This window comes from Poecilia reticulata, chromosome 9 (genome assembly GCF_904066995.2).
Source record: "Poecilia reticulata chromosome 9, P_reticulata-male-v2, whole genome shotgun sequence".
Taxonomy (NCBI): Eukaryota; Metazoa; Chordata; class Actinopteri; order Cyprinodontiformes; family Poeciliidae; genus Poecilia; species Poecilia reticulata.
Window position 1 is genome coordinate 10,704,639 of NC_088838.1, and position 15,961 is coordinate 10,720,599.

Below are 15,961 nucleotides of genomic sequence, written 5' to 3' on the forward strand. Positions count from 1 at the left end.
CAATGAGAGACAAACAAGATAATCCGTGTTGATTATACGAACAAGTGATGCCAGTTTTCTTTTTCACTTTTTCAGGCTGGCAAAAATGCAGGCAAAATATTCCTTTTTTTTTTTTTTTCATTTTTGTGAGTAAAAAAAACAAAAAAATACATTGTTGTTAATTTGTTGTCGAAATATTTTTATTAGCATTTTGAACCTTATTAAACAAAGTAAGCCTGAAAAAATAAAAGTACCTCCCAGAAGGTATGGACACGCACAGACAAATAAAAGCAGGTGAAAAAAGAAAAGACAAAAAAAGTATAGCTCTTTCATTAAATTCTGCGTTGTTGTGTCTCAAAAAGTCCAACCAAGATCTGCATATGTTTTCAAACTCCTCTGCTGTTCCTTTGACTATATAGGCTAGCTTTTCTATCAAAGTGAAAGACAATTCCTTCACCTTGGTGAAGGTGGGTCAATTTTTATTCCACATTAGGGTGATGATTTTTCTTGCATTTAAATCACAGTCCAAAGACGATTAGTATTGAGGGAGTGACGTCATTCGGAGCAAAGTTTTGTGTCACGTGACGCCTAAGTCTCCAAAAAATGTCCATAAGGCTGATGATATGACAGCGTTTGTCCATAATTTCAAATGCCAAAAATGAAAATCCACACAACCAGAAGCTAAGCTACAGTCTAACATTAAAGATCTGACAAGCTCTGCCTCCAAGAAACGGCACACTGACAACTTGAGACATCTGTTCCCAGCTGATGTCTCCGTCTCGAGTTCAGCTGGCGTGATGGGCGGATGAGATGGACCGGGCAGATATTGGGAGTGGGAGTAGGGACACGGCTGGGATGCAGATGAGGCTGGTCAGAGCTGGGAAGTGGGGGAGGGAAGGGGGCAGCTTGTGGTGGGGGCGGGCGGGCGGCAGCAGCATGCAGGTGGCGGCTGGCTGGTGTTCCTCAGCTGGGCCGGCCGCCAGCTTGGCCTCGAGGTGCCCTGCTTTCAATTCAGCCCTTTGTCCTGCCCCAAGCAGGTCAGACGAATTCATGTCTCATCATACGCAGAGATAGCGGTGATACAGTGATAATGACTCAGCTGTGGTTTCAACTCCATTGCCTGCAGTGTGAAGCAATAATTATGATTCTTCAAAGAGACACTTTTGTATTTCTTCTCTCTCTTTTAAGAATATTGGTTTATGTTTGGGAATGCTCGTGACATTTGGGCAATTTTATTTAATGATTTTCTGTTTTGTCAACATAAAGGTGAAGAAAATCACAATATTTTAACGCTTCTGCTTAAAATTCAAAGTAAGTTGTTTGGATACTGCATGTAATAGACATAGTGTAGTATTTTCTGTTCTCCAGTAAAATTTCCTGATCGGATATTAACAATTATGTATAAATTGGTCACCATCATGCAGCAAAAGTCAAAATATCTGTTTGGATGAAAAAGTTTAATGCATAATGTGAGAATAAACAGTTACGTAAAATAATTTTTTGCACTGATTAAACTGCTTTGCAAAACCATTCGTATTTAAAAATGCTCCATGAAAGTTCAGAACATTTAAGAAATATTTTTGATACATTTAAAAACATATTCATCAGATAAGCAGGAAATAAATATTTTAATTTACATATTCATTGCTCCATAGCGTTTAGTTTTCTATGCAGAAATTGTTGGCTTTTTAAAATCAAGACTAAAAGATCATTTTTTTGTTGTCACACCTTCTGATCATTATTCACTGACTGATGTGTGAAACTGTAGATTCAATATACATTTTAACATTTTTTTTCTTTTTTATGCAATGCTTTCCAAAGCTTTTTTGGTTATAGTTTTCCTTTGAGTTTGTGGAAACCAGCTGCACTGCCATATTTACTTGATGCTATATATTTAAACTGGCTTTGTTTTGCTTTCTAATTTTTCTACCAGACTACTAAAATAAGATGTGGCCAGAAAATTGTTGCACAGTCTACATACGCGTTAAACATAGACGGCAATCTCAAAAACCCATACATAATCAAATGCTTGAAACAAATCTATATATTTTTAAAAGAATGTAGATCACTGAAGGTTTAAATATGCAGGGGGATTATGCTGCAAAAGCTTATTCTCAGTCTGTTTTTGCAGAACGAGCACTAAGCTCTTCATCATCACCTTCTTCTGAGATGATTTAGTGGATGGAGATAATACAAGACAGGATATGTGTTGTGTGCAAATATTTGAAATGTATCTCAAAATTGTTACTGGAATAATGTTTGAGGAGAAAACTCCAGAGCTCAACAGATGGACAACACAAGTTTCATCAGACAACAGGAAGGTTAACATCAATACAGAAGGTTGCTTTGAACCAGATCCAATATGTGTTCTAACGGGGCTTGTTTGTCAGATTAAAACAAACTTTTAGAAAATAACAACCTTTAGGCACATGTTAGACATATTACGTACTAAAACATGGTGTATTATCTAGCTGTCAGAAAGAAAAACAAAAGACTGAAGAAGTCATAATTAGCAGAGATAAAAGCTTGAACACATCAGTCTATTTGTAATTAATGTAAATGACGTGTTTCACTTGGGAATTGAGTTACCGAAACAAATGAACGTTTGAAAGATATTCCAATTCATTCTTCTTTTATTTTTATTATTCAGCATAAAAGATTTGTAAATGTCAGCACTCTGTTTCGAATACTTTGAAAATGTACTGTTTAGAAATTACTGTTACAGTTAGCTGACAATGCTAACTGTGCTAATCGTTATCAAAAGTAGTTAAAAAGCTATTTGAAAACATCCCCATCATATGTTTTTGGCTCCGTCAGACTAAAATATGAACTACTCATTATGTTTAATTGTTTGGAGAGACTTTAGTCAGTCTTTCATGTTGATGTTGAAGGCTCAGTAATTTACACGGTAACGGAGGGATGGTGTCACTAAATGCTTTTTCAGAGCATTTTACCAGCAGTTACATCCTAAATGAAGCTAAATAGTTGACAGCATCAGCCAGTTTAAACATTTATTAACTACTCTACTGTTATGCTGCACTGAATCACCCACATTACTTGTAAAAGTTTGTAGCTACAAATATTTAGCATCGTTTAGCGTAATGCTAATATACGCATTATTAGGTCTGATCACATATTGTCGCAGTGTAACGGACAAAACCAAGTATGTTCAGATTCGCCTACGCAGCAACACCAGGACGAAAACAACCCTGACTCTTCAGACAGTAAACTGAGAGTCATGTCACCTTCTGAATTAATTCAACAAAGCTATTAACAGATGAAACGGATCCTTTTACACGTATCCACATCGTATTGTGTCCCGGCGTCTTCGTGGCCTGGGTGGCAGACTGCTTAGACCAAGTCAGGCTAGTGAACAGGCCCTAATGAGAAGCAGGAGCAGAAAAGTGGGAGCGGTCTGTGGCTCTAGGGAAGGGTCACGCGGGGTTAACTATCAAAGATGAGTGCAAACCTATCCCTGTGGAAAAGACTCTGAAGAAAACATCACCCTGCGCATGCTAAGCTCCCCAAACTGGGAGTTCCTCAAGCTAATTAATCCAAGACACGATTCCTCCCCCTCAGAACGAGGGACTTTGTTTCACTCGGAAAGAGGAGTGAGTGATAACACACTTAAACGTCATGGTCATTTAGCTGTGAAGACATTCTTCCCTCCGCTGGTGTTGTGGCTGGTATTGTGTCAGAGGGGAGAGAGGCTTCGTTTAAAAGCTTTCACAAGCTGATCATAAACTCATCGCTGAAGTCTTTCTATTGTCATTTATTTGCGCTTCAGAGCACACACACCAGCCTCCACTGTCACCAGCCCTCCCTCCGCCCCTCCCAAAAACTTACCAAATCACATCTGTCATGTTTAAGATAATTGATTGGAACAATAACTAGAGGAAACACTGTCGCAGATATGGGCAACCATGGAAGAAACGCAAATGTAAATTTATTACTTGGGTTGGAGAGGTTTGCGAGATCACATTGAGAAACACCCAAAACAAAACAAAACTTAGAAAACCGCACTGTGACAAGCAGAGAAAGCCAGCAGGAAAATAAAAACAGATGTGGAAGATGAGAATGATATTTCATCAGAAAGCGCGGTAAAACAGAAGTTATCTGCGGCGCTAATTTTTGACAGCAAACAACATTCTGCTGGGTGCAACGGCAACGCGGTGGTTCATTTATCAGAATTGTCGTCGTCACCTTCGTCATCACAGTCGCACGTTGTCGGATTCTCAAAAAAGCGTTTTGTTGCCATTTAGGCTTTGTCAAAACCACTTACATTTGATGAACTCATGTCAGCTGTCAGTAGCTGTCAGCACAGGCTTTACCGGTTCCATCTTTTCCACTGAGCCAATTCGGGATGCACTTAAGCCTAAGATATACAATATGAACTGCTTGTAAAGGTTCCAGTTTTTATTTGAACAAATCCGGTTACTGCGTCGGGATCAATACCGCGTAACGTCAACTCTCCCCGAAATTACAGCTGTCAGTCTGAAGTTTGTCTCTGCCAGCTTTGCACATCTAGACGCTGAAGGTTTTTGCACAATTCTTTTTTGCAAAATGGTCTGAGTTGAGTCAAATCAGATGGAGGGCATCTATGAAAATGGATTTTTAAATCCAGCCCAGATTCTGGAGTTTGACTAGGACGATCTAAAACACAGATATACTTTGATCTAAGCTTCTCTATTACAGTTGTGGTTGCGTAATTAGGCTTGTTGTGCTGCTGGAAAGTAAAACCTCCCGTCCAGTTGGGTGTCTTCAGCTTCCTCTAACTTAGAGCACCTCAGCAGCATGACGCTGCCATCACCTACTTGGTAAACTAACAAACATTTGAGGCCTTCATAGGAGTTTTAATTTTACTGAGATTAGTGTGTGCGTAAGTGGATTTCGTAAGGGCACTAGAGTAAAGGGCTGAATTTATAAATTTTATTCATAAAAAAAAAAAAAAAGAATCAGCTATTATTTTCTTTTCACTTAATAGTTTTTACTTTCTTATGATTTTTTTTAATAACATGCAATGAAGACTGCAGTTGTAATGTGACAAAATTTTTCAAGGGCCATAAACATTTTCGCAACATAATCTGAGAGAACAAATAAAGGAAAGCAACCATTTTCTACACTTTATCAAAGCGAGCTACACGCTGCAGCAACCCAGACACAACGCTTACAGCTTGCAAGCCTTAATTTGAAATTGATTCGACATCCCGCATTCGACTGTAGGGGACCTTTCGCAATGAGAGCCTTTTTGTCACGGCGACGCATTTGGCTTCCCTGCCACTCTTCCACACGGAGATTTCACTGGTAATGGCCATGTAGCAGCTCAAAGGTCCTTGAACACGGACCGCAGGAGCCTGTGTTATAGGACAGCCACCTCGCGCCTGACAGCTCGTGTAAATCTGCTGCAAGTGTATCTGTCTGCTTCATCAGCCAAACTGAACACGGGACCACCGAGAATGAATCCGCTGAAAGAGAAAGCAAATACCCCCTGGAAGAGGACGCGACGTGTCCGGAGTCCGTTCGACAGACAGGACTTTCACTCTCGACTGCAGCTGCCTGGGAGTAAGCAGATCCCTGTCCAGACATGCACAGTGTTTTTCACACCTTCTCTCACATTAGAGACCCTTCAAAAAATAATGACAATCATTACTTAACTTGTAATGCTTAGCTTATTTTTTTTTTCCATCCAGTAATAAAAGCAAGAAATCTCTTCGCTGAGCACATGGCGGTTTTTATGCCAGTTTCCTCCGCACATGTAAGGTTATTTTCACCTTTTTATCTGTTACTGTGCTTATTTACTGTTTTAGCTTGTCTTGATCTTAAGTCCGGCCAAAATCAAAACGAGAAGACGTTTCAAATTAATGCACTCTGATCCCATTTCCCTGTAGTGTCTTCGCTGTAAACACCGAGGACGTCTGGCATCTGCCCCTGCACATCCAGCACGCCGCTGGAGTCCCACTGTGCTTTGCATATTTATGTTTTAATCGTGTTACACCCCGCATGATCTATTAATGTTGTTCTCTTCTAATTGCAGCAGTGCCACAAATATGCCAAATTCCCTGTCAGATTCCTGTTTATACAAAAGAAAACGCAGAACAATGGCCCTCCACTCTTGAGAAACGCAGCGGCATATTAGAGCTGGTTTCTATTTATAAATACAAGGAAGTTAGAACCTTCTTCCTTCATTGAATCAAACCACCCAGTTGGAAAATACGGATTACTTTGGAAACATAGCCGTTAGGGATTAGTGACTTGGTACCTGAAATAAAGACAGTTACGTGTTGTTGTTTCTTTCCCTACTGCATCATGCCAGACAGTCAGAAAAACCTTGAACCAAGTGGATGGAATTCACTGTTCCCAAGGCAAGTTGACAAGAAGTGTCAAGAAGAGACATGCACCTTCAAAGGCCAAGCCACAGGCAAGGGTTTGTGGGCATGCTTTCTGTGCGATGGCAGCTCTTTGTCAGGGCTTGCTGCCTCCTTCTGCCTCCAGTTCTAAATCACCTCACAAGCAGATCAGCTAAATCTGAACGTTGACACCTCTGTTGATGAGAGGCTCAAAAATCCTCCATTTGTTCGGGGGATTTAAAAAACAGCTAATCGTTGCTTCATGTTACCGGATTCAATGCAGCAATTTTAAGTTGAATTTGCACTCATGTTAATTTAGGCACACCTTAAAGGGGCTGTCAAGGATGTTTGAAGCAAGGCTCTTTTAAAAGGTTATAAGGATTTAATGTCTTAACTGCAGCATGGGTATCGACCCCGTGATTTGGTTCAATTCCAGACTAGATCAAGAATGTAATTGAGGATCCAGATTTAACGGCCAGTCGGACAGAGATTGAGACAAAGTGGACTTTTGATCTCTTGTAATTTCAGCGTTTAAAACATCATGGTGGTTTATGTGAATGCAATTTAAAAAACAAAATGCCATAAAACCATCAGCATTTTTCAGCGAGTGGACATTTATAGAAGAATCAATGATTAGTTATTCTGGAAATAGATGTGAAAGATGGTGAACCGCCAATGATCAATATACGTAAAGCACATCTCAGACTGACGATGAGATATAAAAAATAGGGACAGTGTAAAAATAATTAAACTTTTGTTCACAGAGAGCATTGTTACATCATGATAGTTCAGGAGACAATTTTCAACTACTTGAACCCAATTGTGCAGCTAAAACATCTGAACATGCCCAATTAGAGCAGTAAAGTATGGCAAGTCATTTTAACATTCAATCAAAAAAAAGCCTCTCTGAGTAATTGTCATTTAAATACTTACTTGCTTACTTCAAATAATCATTTCAACTAAGCAATGACCAATGTTTATTTTAGGAAGAAACTATTTGTAGATAGTTTCTACAAATAGAAACTATGAGCAGTTGCACAATTTGTAGATTGTGCAGTTGCACAACTGCAAATCCAATACAAATGAATGGAAAATGTTCCAGAGAGAGTGATGTTTGAGCTAGCTAAAATGTTTGTTGCGGACAGGAAGAACACCATTCCAGATATATGAAATGTTTTTTTGTTCTTAAAGAAATAATTTATTCTTGGTCTTTAGAGTCTTCTTGGCGATTAAATGCTCAAAGGCTGCTGCTTGTGAATGTGTCACATTGGTAAACATGTAGAATAAAAATTTTACACGCTTGACAATTTACATGTAATTTGTGTTTTTCCGTTGCGCACGTTAGCACCAAGAAACATGTACAATTATGAACAGCCATTCAAAAGTTAGAACGTCCTGATGAGGCTCATTTCACAGATTGAAAGTACCTTTTGAAAATAAAAACCTTTTTTTAAAAACCATATATCTATATTAATATTTTTATTAATCTAATGCAATATTCTAATTTTAAATGCAATTTTCATAAGATGTTCGCACAAAAATCATTATATTTAAAATAAATAAATAAAAGCTTGGAGACATCAGTCTGAGTGTACTCGCAGATAATTTATATAATGTGTTTCGCTTAGTGAGCTGGCATACTGGAATAAATGAACTTTTCAATAATATCCTAATTTATTGACTATAATATTTAAAGGTAAATAGTTTAAGCCATTTATCCCGCTGTACAGAGAAGACAGCTGGACTAATTAAACCAAGCATTTCTAATCTATCTGCATACAGTTATGCCTGTTTTTATAGTAAACCACTTTGTAGTTTCTGACCCGTGAAAGGTACTATGTCAATAAAGATCATTTACTTACTGACATCAATACTCAAATCATTATTATGTTTCTGCATCTCTAAGCGTAGAACAATGTCTGTAATTTCTGCCTATTCTCCAATTCCATACTATGCTGTAAAGGTCTCCATGCAGATCTAGATTTTCTCCTTTTACACAATATTTTGTGTGTTATCTCTGCCACTGTTAAACATACAACAGTATTGTAGCCCTTGCTGGGGTATGTAATAAATTTAGGACCAGAAGTGTATTTCTTCAAAGACATTTAGTGCTTTGTCAGCAGTTAAAGCTCAAGTTATGGACTCCATCACACAGTATTCAGGCTGGACGATGCTCTCTATGACCAACAGGACCCAACATTAGAAATTGCAACACATTTCACAAACTTCTGTTCTTGCCAAACAGGTTTGTCCTTGCTATTTCCTGCATTCCCAAGACAGTCTCTCTGCACCTCTACCATTGTCTTTGACAACCTCCACAAGTATGTGTAATTATGTTAAAATTATTGAAAACACCTCAATATAAACTGTTGTTATGGTGACTTGGTGGCTTCAGCTTAAGTGGTTTTCCCTCTTTTTTTTACCATCTCCTCACTATGTGTCACGGCTACACAAAATTAGCCGTGGTCGAGCCTTGATATACACAGTTACGTGCGTTAAAGTTTTCGGTCATCGCTCTGACTTTCAGATTCATGCAAGTAGTTTCTTGACATCACTTGCCGACTTGTGGATCTCAAAACAAACGGGTCGTGCTCTTGCTGATATTTGACATTGTGTTCTAACAAAGTAGTCATTACTGCTTGTAAAAAAAATAAAACGTGAGTCAACAGAATGCTTTCACCAAAGCGAGTGTTAAGATTTGAGCAACACATGAACTCTCGCACTGCGTTTTAGCATCTCACACACACTCACCAACACAGCTCTCTGAAGAGAGCGCAGACGTGAGAACTTTGAGATTCTTCGAGCTCGGCCCAATGAAAAGCCCTGAAGGCTTTGCTCTATCAAACAGGAGCTCCAACAAACCTGAACCTGCTGGTGAAAAGTGCTGCAGAGGGAACAGAGCAGGGCTCCAGCTGAAAGTAGACAAAACCGCTTGGAAGAAAAAAAAAACCCAGCATGCAACGTAATAGTGTTTTGCTCAAGTGGCTCCATTTATCCACTGACCACAGTGTAATCAATATTTACTCATAACAGGCACACTGGGAGGTCACAACCCCTGTTGTCCATGGCTGGTTATAATCTTGAGTTAGTGCTCATAGACCCTTATCTATTGGAAGAGAGAAAAAAAACAACATCTCTCACAATTCCATAAAAATGATCAGTCAAGACGCATATGAAAAATACCTGCTAATATGGAAGCAAGGAGTCTCACTTTGTTAAAAATCATTCAGCGAAAGCTTGGATGCGCTCTTCTTTTTATTGCAGTTTTATTATTTGTTAGTTCAAACCATCAGCATGTTTTCTACTTGTGGCAAAGCCTTAAAGGTCATGCTGTCCTTATTACACTCAACATTTCGTCTCTAAATCCATCTTCATTAAACACAAAGGAGGATGGGGGGAGGGGGGTGACAACGGCCTTCCATGAACTCTCAACACTTAACCTCACCGGGCACAACAATATTGTAAAAGTGCAAATCTCTCTCCAAAATGGCCCCGCAGTTAATAATTAAGCCATGACATTTGGGGGAGACACCAAAAAATCCATATGGTGAGATTTACTAACCTTTGGAAACGCTAGCGAGGGACGGCTGTTAATCCTCTGTTTATTTGGGCCGCTTTGCTCCTTATAATAAAACTGTCAAAACCCACCAAAAGGCCGAGCGGCGCACAAAGGGATGATAGTCTGTTGTGAACTGCAGCGGGAGGAGGAGGCTAATCAATGCAGTGCGCGTCAAAACTCTATTAGTGGAGCTCAGTCCCCAGGGACAACAGGACAGAAAGACAGGACAAACAAATTATTTTCATATGTAACCGTATGGATTATTGTTGTTATGATGAGCTGATAATCATGTTTCCTTTTGCTACACTGAAAAAGGTCACACTAGGGCATCAAGGCACTGACCTCTGTTTTCTGAAAGCACTAATTATGGAGGACGAGCAGGTCAAATGTGACCCGGCGGTCATTAGACGAGCACACGGCACAATTTGTAGAGTAGCATCCAGATAAGACGGATTTACTGTATTAAAAACTTAATTGGGAAAGTTGTATGTTTCTCTTAGTTTACACTTCAGTTACACACCAGGTTTGTACCTCATGATAGTTCAAGTCAATCTAACTACCTAAAATTGCGAAATATGAAAAAATGTGTGAAAGGAAAAACAAGTAGCACAAGGTAGCAAAGAAGGCATCCAAAAGTTGCAGAAAAGTGTCAACATTATATTTCGAATGGTGAACTCAGTCAACAAACCCCAACACAAAGTCCACACAAGTCTCTAGTTCAGTGGTTCTTAACCTGGGTTCGAGCGACTCATTTAACTTAAGGTTTGTTACAACTCCTATAATGTTTCAAAAAGAGAGACTGTTTTTGATGGAGGAGACATTTGTGCCTTTCACCTCTACACAGGTGTCTTGTGACAATGACACTCACTTCCTATTTATAATATAAGCCTGACAATTAATGTTTCACACCGAAAAGTGCTTTTAACATTACTTACCTATAGTGAACTAAAATGCCAAGGCCAACTTTAACTTCTTTAGTTATAGGGTTCTGACATCTAAATTCTATTTATCATGCACATATGCTGATATTCATTATAAAGACACTTCCTGGGGCCACTAAGGAAGAGTGTGTATGAATATATATAAATATATATATATGGACACCTGAAGGGTCTTAACACAGAATTCCTAACAGGTTGGATTCGACCTCACTGGCTGTTGACTTTCAGATTTACTGTCCACAACTCTGAGAGCACACTGCAAGTGATTTATCAAGCTCACAGGTGAGTTCTGTCGAAAACACACACACACGCGCACGCACACACACGCACAGCTCAGGGCTCAACTTGTCCTGCGCACTAATCTGCATCCGGAGGTAATATTTATGAGCGGCTCTGTGAACATCAACTCTGACTAAAGTTATGTGTGAACCCGGAGTGACTGCCTCTTCCAGTTTATCCACTGCGGCAGAGAAGGAGTCAGTGTGATTTTGAATTTTAACAAGCTTTTAGACTAGACTGATAAAATCACCGTTTTATAAGCAGGCATGCTTTGGGAGTGGGAGTAACGCAGCTAAGAAGGGAGTTCTTGTTGAAGCGATTTGTAAATTGCCAGAGCAACCTGAGCTTGTTGCAGCGTTTGTGGTTGAAATAATTGCTACTTTTACCCTACCTGTGTGGCAGTTGTAATTCATGGTGACAAATGTATTTCACTTATCCAGATTGACAGTGCACAAACAAGATTTGCATTGGCAGGTCTAGTGTGGTTGCCAAAGGCAATTTAAAGATGAATAATAAACACGCAAACGTCAATTAGTGGCATGTAATTAAACGGCATGATTGCCATTCAATCCTCACATGAGTGAAATGTGTCTGATCTCAGGCCTGCATCAATAATATGTCAAAATTTTATGGTACATTAAGCATTATTTGCAAGGTTTCTAGGGCTGTGTTGTTGTAGTTGGCATCAGTCAGATGTTACATAACTGTTGCCAGCGACGATAAAAGCAAAACTGTTGAGGTGTTTTATGAACTGTCATTCTGTTAAAGTTGTATTTTGTGGGATTTCTTTATTTCTCATTTAAGAAAAAAAAACAGATTATTTTTAAATCTTCTCAACAACTTTGTCCACAAGTTAGCTGCAGTTAGTTAATCGCAGCTAAATAGCTACTAAATAGCTAACGAACTAAAATGATCCTACAAAGCACGCAAGAGAATATTTACACACACATTCGAAATGCAACACACTAACCTTTTTTTTATTATTATTAACTAACCCAGTTTCAATGTTCTAAAAAATGCTAGCATCCAAGCAAAATGAGCAAATTACAGGCTAATCTAAACAATAAATGTCAATGTGGATTGTGATCTTTCATACAAATTGGCAGCTTTTAGGAGGGTTTTGAATAGCTGATTATAAACTAATAAAGGAACTAACGATATGAGAAATAATTTTGGATGCAACATACGCTAGTAATGATCCAGGGGTGTCCAAAGTCGGTCCTCGAGGGCCGGCATCCTACATGTTTTAGTTCTCTCCCTGGTGGTAGTAACAACCTTCTCAGCAAGTTAATGTTCTTAGGCTTCTAACGAGCCACCATTTGATCCAGGTGCGTTAAACCAGGGAGAGAACTAAAACACGGAGGATGCCGGCCCTCGAGGACCGACTTTGGACACTCCAAAGTCTTAACATGAGGATATCACCGGTTACTCTGACGCACTTCACAACGTGGAGGTCTGCTCGTACTCGGGGTGGACTTATTGCGGACTCACGTCCACTCAAAGGTAAATTATGCGAACACGTACTCAATGTACAGTAAACTATTCAGTGGGAAGCAAAACAGAGCGTTCACCTTGAACTGTTTTGTATGCGACGCTCACCTGATAAGGTATGCACAGTCTGCGGGTTTTTGTCTAACTCAAAAGAGAGCCAGTGTGCGCGTGCGTGCGTGTGTGTGTGTCCATGCTTCCAACTAATTAAGGATAGTTATTGTCAAATCAAAATAATTAACCAAATTAATGGGTTGAAATCAGTTTGTGTGTAATTAACCCATATAATGCATTCCAGTCAAGTCACTGAAATAAATAAACTTTTCAATAATAATAATGTGATTTTATTTGATACAGCTGTATACAATATATAGAGACACTTAACCTAATTTTAAGTCAGACTACAGTTTTCCACTCTCAGGTCAACTAGGACTACATTTTCTCTCTCTGCTAAAAGACATAAACACTAGAGAAAATTTTTATTGGAGACGTTTTATTACTTTCTATAAATATAGTTCTTGTATTTGACAGACTAGCCCTAAAACTGTATGACTCGGGTCAAAATGTTTTGGGTTTCCTTCCACAACCTTCTCACAATAGTTGGATGGAGTTTCGGTCCATTCCTGCTGACAGAAGCGGTGCAGCTGATTCATGTTTGGAGACTAATTCACATCATTTCCACTCTGCCCCCACATTTTTCTATTAGACTAAGATTGACCTTGTGATGACCATTGTCCAAACGCTGACTTTGTTTTCCTTCAGCCACCCTGTAGCTAATCCCATCTGCCTTTTAAGAATTAACTTCCTAATGTCAATGTAGATAGAAGACAATTTGAATTGTACAATAAAGACATTTGTGAACTAGATGGATTTAACAGATTTCGTTAAATCCATCTAGTTCTGCGTATCAAACGTTTGAGCAAAACTTTCATCTTGGTGTCAAAATTCAGTAATTTAGAAAAAAAATAGGCCTGTGCTGCAGCAGTGACCACACGGAGTACTCCAGATGCTTTTGATTCCAGTCAAAAGATTGGGGAGTGAAGTTGCTACTGTAATTATTAACCCACTTTCACAGAGACCATCATCTAGCAGCAAATGTTGTAATTCAGAAAGACTGAAAGATGAACCCTTTGAGCATCGACCCAAAACCAGAGAAAGACTATCGGCAGCTTTGATAACTAGTGATGGAGAATGTACAACGGAGATTCAATAGGGTCTGTATCTGCCAGAGGGTGTTCCTCTGTAAAAAGGAAACAATCTCTGCGTGAGCAGCATCTTCAAAAGGATTCCCCCAGAAGAATGTCACCAAGCAATGGCATTTAATCACATAAACTTGAGCTGTTTGAAATTGAAAACAAAAATCTGAAGTAAATTTGCAGTAAGCGATTGAGCAAAAATAATGCAATTCATCTTATTGCATTCAATTCAGAAATACTTTTATTTAACCCAAAGGGAAATTGAATGTTGTTGCAACTCATATTATACTAGTATCTTCAAAAAGTTGAGTTACTGTGGATGGTGATGCTGCGCAGCAGTCGGTCTTGTAGTAAATCTTACGACGCCTCTGACCGAAGACGGTTGTTGTGTGACTGTCATCACATGCTAGCAACTCAATAAACGGACAACAGAAATGATATTCCATGTTCTGGATGACACCATCAGTTGTTGGACAAACACTGCAAATCCACCTTTGACGATTTTGTCAGTCCTCTTTGAATCTTTCTAGCCATAAAGCCAGACAGAGAGATGTTGGAGTCAGAGATGTGATTATTGTCCATTATGATTGATGGAAGAAATGATTTGAACTTCCTCCTTTTCTCGCTGCTCCTTGGTCCTGCTCTGCACCTTTTTAACTCCTCTGGGATTTGAAGGTCAAAGTTTGGGTATTATTTGACCTTTTGAGATGCTAATCAGCTGCTCCCAGTTGCAAAAACAATAGCTTGTTGTCATGGTTATGCATCATGACACATTTCCAGCTGCACAGGGCCAAAAGAACCAAAGAAGTTATGAATAAAAGTCTAGAAAAAGAACAAATAAGAACTATTGTAGCAGAGCTCAGTTCTAGTGTCTTAAACCAGACCCAACGAGACTGTGCGCAAATATGGATAGAGATGAGTTTAGTATGTCATGTTGTATATAAAACAGACAAAAATTCTTCTTTGCTCAGGTGAAATGTTTTATGAAAAGCTGTAGTAGACAACCTGGCTGCCTTCTCTGAAAAAGCGCAATGTTCTTCAACCTGTCTGGTTGGTTCTCAGTTTTCAGGACACGATAGTGTTTATATTTCACTGAAGTCACTGAATAACGCTCTAAGATTGAACTGTTGAGGTGATGCCATTTGAACTTTTGAACTGCTCACATATTCTCTTTTTAAAACCATTTCTAATTAATTTTGTCTATGTTATACTTTAAACAAACAGAACAATGTATTTCTTTTCCTCTCGTGTTGTTCCCTCTGTCATGCTTGGTTTTTTTTTTCCAATCAAGAGTTGTCCTTTTGCAACGTTTCCTTTGTTTGTCTCAGTCAACATTTAAGTTTCTATTTCTCCAGTCATGCTAAGATATATATTTAATTTATTTCAGCTCAGAAAGTCCTGGTGCACCTTCCTCCAGCAGATCAGCTTTTAAACCATTTCTATGTCTGCTTAAAACAGATTTTGAATGATTAAATTTAGTGACAGGTTATTTTATGACATAAATGATTCTACGGTTTAAAAGCTATAAAATAATTTTTTTTGGTATTTTTTCACTCTAGGGGCCTTTATTTGACATCCAGTCGACAGAAAAGTGGGCTGTGAGACACGGGGAATACATGCGGCAAAGGTCAACGGGTCGGGACTCAAACCTGTGACAGCTGCGTTGAGGACTGAAACCTCCTTACATGGTTTGCACATTTTACCTGTTCACCATGGCCACGCCACGGCATTTAAAATTATTTACACCAAACCTCAAGTGTACAAAGTCACACACCACATATTTCATCGTATTACTTAAGAAGATAGATGAAGGCAATCTGGAATCAGTTGTGTGAAATGTGCTTTCAAACCCTTAGATACGTCTAAATTACATGAAACCGTGGATTTTGAATGGTAGGTGACATGTAATTGTATCACTACAGATTTCTTTTGAGCACATATATAACATATACGGAGACATTATATATGTGGCATTACTCGGCTACGGGACAAAATCACAGATTTGTAACGTCCCCTGTGCTCGAGGTTGGAAAGAGTGCAGGACTTTGGATTCCAACATGACGGGAGAGGCTCCTGGAGGTTAGGCGTACTGGCTTGTGTTTAGACCTTAAGGTCATCATTCCTTCAGCTAATGCCCCTGGCATCACCTTCCTCCTTGACTTCAAACACCCT